This window comes from Pangasianodon hypophthalmus, chromosome 14, assembly GCF_027358585.1.
Source record: "Pangasianodon hypophthalmus isolate fPanHyp1 chromosome 14, fPanHyp1.pri, whole genome shotgun sequence".
NCBI lineage: Eukaryota > Metazoa > Chordata > Actinopteri > Siluriformes > Pangasiidae > Pangasianodon > Pangasianodon hypophthalmus.
The window spans coordinates 25,570,387-25,574,810 of record NC_069723.1 but is presented as its reverse complement, the minus strand read 5'-3'; the positions used below and the strand labels follow the sequence as shown (position 1 = coordinate 25,574,810).

General features: G+C 40.4%; 1 protein-coding gene across 1 annotated transcript in view; it reads right to left on the bottom strand.

Annotated features, from left to right (window-relative positions):
• palm1b (paralemmin 1b) overlaps nt 1-4,178 on the bottom strand; it is a 25,299-nt gene extending 21,121 nt beyond the window's left edge. The window contains exon 1 of the mRNA XM_034310340.2: nt 3,851-4,178. The gene's annotated coding sequence lies outside the window, so the exon portion shown is untranslated. The remainder of the gene's footprint in view (nt 1-3,850) is intronic.
• Nucleotides 4,179-4,424: the final 246 nt, after the last annotated feature.

Sequence of the window (4,424 nt, the reverse complement as noted above, 5' to 3'; positions counted from 1 at the left end):
TCATATCCGAGTGAGCTCCGTGACGGAAAACCCCTCGCGTATAAAATTCCCGGATCTACAGGACACGTGAGACTGAAAGAGGACGGACTGTGAGAATATCCAGTGTGTACGATAACGAGGAGAAATTCCTCTTCTGTGAAGCGTCAAGATAGTAAACCTCCAAGACGAGACAGGAGAACGCGGGAGGAACCCGAGACCCTGCTGTGTGTTTATTTTACTGCATTTTACTGAAATACAGAAAACTGCACATTTCATATTATCCTCATATTTCATCAAAAATATCATAATTATAAAAAAAATCTGATATTTCTGCAGTACATGACAGAGTTTTGCTCACAAACTGAGAGCAAATTTTATTTTTAAAATAAAAAGAATTGTTTAAAAAAATTATTTAATGTCTTAAAAAGATGTTATTTATTTTTTTAGATTTAAAAATATTATTTACAAAAAAATATAAATATAAAAATATATTTAACAGTGAGAAAAGAAAAAGAAAATTTAAATTTATAAAAATGTTAACGTTTTACAATTTTACAAGCTGACTGCAGTCAGTTTAATCATTTTTAAAACAGTTTAAAACTTTATTTTTTAAAATATCTATCTATCTATCTATCTATCTATCTATCTATATATATATATATATCATGATATTGCAGAAAAGCGTATTGTGACTTCATTTATCCTGATATGGATGTTACATCGTCACAGCAACCAGTCTGATCAAAAACGAACAAAGTTTTAATTAAAAAAAAAAACAGGACGTTAGTGTAATTAACAGTGTGACCTCAATAAGATAACAGAGCTTTAACTTTATACTTTATTTCATTTTACACACACACACACACACACACACACACACACTAACACACACACCAACACACACACATGATTCACCATCAGGAAATCAGAGTCTGTGTGTGTTCTGGCGTTTTGGAAAAGACGCTAATTAGACGTGAAATTCCAGGATTTGTTCAGTAGAAATTATTTGTAGAAGTGTTTTGAGTGTGTGTTAGTGCGTGTTATTGTGTGTTGGTGTGTGTTGGAGAGTGTTAGTGTGTGTTGCTGTGTGTTAGTGTGTGTTACTGTGTGTTGGAGTGTGTTAGTGTGTCAGTGAGTGTCGGTGTGTGTTGGAGTGCGTCGTGTGTCGGTGTGTGTTGGAGTGTGTTAGTGTGTGTTGGTGTGTGTCAGTGTGTGTTAGTGTGTGTTACTGTGTGTGTCAGTGTGTGTCGGTGTGTGTTAGTGTGTGTTGGAGTGTGTCAGTGTGTGTCGATGTGTGTCGGAGTGTATTGGAGTGTGTCGGTGTGTGTTAGTGTGTGTGTGTCAGTATGTGTCGGTGTGTGTCGGTGTGTGTTACTGTGTGTGTCAGTGTGTGTCGGTGTGTGTTGGTATGTGTCGGTGTGTGTTACTGTGTGTTACTGTGTGTGTGTCAGTGTGTGTTGGTGTGTGTCAGTGTGTTACTGTGTGTGTCAGTGTGTGTCGGTGTGTGTCGGTGTGTGTTAGTGTGTGTTATTGCGTGTGTCAGTGTGTGTTGGTGTGCGTTATTGTGTGTGTCAGTGTGTGTTACTGTGTGTGTCGGTGTGTGTTACTGTGTATGTCGGTGTGTGTTATTGTGTGTGTCAGTGTGTGTTACTGTGTGTGTCGGTGTGTGTTACTGTGTGTGTCGGTGTGTGTGTAGGTGTGTGTTATTATGTGTGTCGGTGTGTGTGTCGGTGTGTGTTACTGTGTGTGTCGGTGTGTGTGTTGGTGTGTGTGTGTCGGTGTGTGTCGCAGTGTGTGTGTCGGTGTGTGTGTCAGTGTGTGTGTCGGTGTGTTACTGTGTGTGTCAGTGTGTGTGTCGGTGTGTGTGTCAGTGTGTGTGTCGGTGTGTGTGTCGGTGTGTGTTACTGTGTGTGTCGGTGTGTGTGTCGGTGTGTGTGTGTGTCGGTGTGTGTGTCGGTGTGTGTGTGTCGGTGTGTGTTACTGTGTGTGTCAGTGTGTGTGTCGGTGTGTGTGTTACTGTGTGTGTCGGTGTGTGTGTCGGTGTGTGTGTGTCGGTGTGTTACTGTGTGTGTTACTGTGTGTGTGTCGGTGTGTGTGTCAGTGTGTGTGTCGGTGTGTGTGTGTCGGTGTGTGTGTCGGTGTGTGTTACTGTGTGTGTCAGTGTGTGTGTGGGTGTGTGTGTGTGGGTGTGTGTGTGTCGGTGTGCGTGTCGGTGTGTGTGTGTCGGTGTGTGTGTCAGTGTGTGTGTGGGTGTGTGTGTGTCGGTGTGCGTGTCGCAGTGAACAGGACGGGTTTGCGTCAGCGCCTGTGGAGTGGATCGCTGATTATCAGCCGCGGCTCGCTGATAGAAGCAGGAAGAGATCTGGGTGAGGGGTTAAAATAACAACACGCCATTAACACGCTACAACTTTCACCGCAGCTCCGTGTATGTTTACACTTTCACTGAGAAACGGATAAAAATTCTTATTCCTAATTAACCAGTGGGCGTGTCCCACATCACAGTGGGCGTGTCCCACATCACAGTGGGCGTGTCCCAAATCACACACCTTATATACAAGCTGCAGAAACTCCATCAGCCAATCACAATGCACGTCACTCCCAGCGCACAATACTGCTTTTATTTACACAATATAATCATCTTAGCTAAAATAACTGCTAATTAAACACACTTCCGCACTTCTGCAGCTAGCTGAGCTAACATTAACGTTAACGCTACGGCTAGCGAGCTAATTATAGCTAAGTACGTAGTTTTATTTCGTGTGTTTGCTTGTTAGAATTAACAGTAAAGGACATGTCAATCAAACAGACGCATTTACAACAATAATAATAATAATAATAAACAATAATAATAATAAACAATAAAACATTAAAGATTGTTAAGAACATTGTTTAGTAAATAACTACATTTTTCACTATATTTTAAACCTCACCAATAAATTGTTTGATTTTATGAAGATAAAACTGATAAACATTTATAAAATTAAAATCAGCATTTTTAATTTTAATTTAATTTTCATTTATTTGTTTGATCAAGTTTCATCATAAAACATTACGATTACATTTTTTTTTTTACAAAAATAGTTTCACTTGAATGTAGCTTTTATTTGGACTGCAATATTAAAAAATTATATTTTTACCATCTTAATATAAATATTTATAAATACTGAAATTCTTATAAACATCTCATAAACAACAGCGGAATAATTTTATTAAAATTAAACAGTCCTTAGGTTTTGCTCAGAAGTTTATTCTTAACAGCATTTTGAAGGATATTTAATTATTCTGTTTAATTTCGTGTATTTATAATAAAAAAACAAAAATAACAAAAAATATTAAAATTAAAAATATAAACAAAAATAATAACAAAAATAACGTTTGCACTGAAATGTAATGCTGTAAAATAAAGTGCTGAACATGCGCAGAGGAGAGGAAAAACCTACCTGTGTCACCTCAGAAGCGACAATAGCAACAAGCACACACACACACACACACACACACACTCACATACACACTCACACACACACACTCACACACACACACACTCACATACACACACACACACGGCCATATTGGAGCTTCCCACCCACCCGGGCATGTACTTCATCACCATCACCATGGGCGTGCACGCGCTTATTAACACACACACACACACACACACACCGTGTCATAACCTCAATAAACAACACTGTGCTTTAAATGAGAAAAAAAATAAGCGCGCGCTCGCAGTCGACATCATTGTATTACTGCAGATTTATTAAGCCATTGCAACGCGCGCGCACACACACACACACACACACACACACACACTAGCAGACACACACACACACTAGCAGACAGTGTGTATTGGGTGTAAATTGTGCTCTGTACTCACTCAGAACGCTGTTTCTTTTTTTTTTCTCCTCCGCTTTTGTGTTAAAGAAGAAAATCTCAGAGTCTCGCGCGCCGAATCGAGATCAGTGTGAAACTGCAGCTCGCGCAATTTCTGTTTATTTCTATTAATTCTATTCTCTGATGACGTGCTGCACAGATGAATTAATAAATAAATAAATAAATCAACCCCCCCGGAGTGAAGGGCTGGAGCTCCTCCTGCGCTCTCTCCTTCTGTGTTTCTGCGATTTTAAGGAGGAGAGACGCTCGACCCGACAGCGAGCGCGAGCCAGCGCAGAGCACACACACACACACACACACACACACACACACACTCACACACACACACACACACACACACACACTCACACAGTCCCTCCCTCTCCCTCTCTCTCTCTCTCTCTCTCTCGGCTGTAGTGTGTAGAGATGGATGGATAGATGGATTGTCGGGTTGCCAGATTGATTGTTTCTGTCCTAATTGGCTAATTGGGGCTTGTGATGACGTAACCATCAGACCGTCACTCCACTGATTTCCTTTCTTAAAGCAACGACTCCATATTTGATGATGTCACTGAATC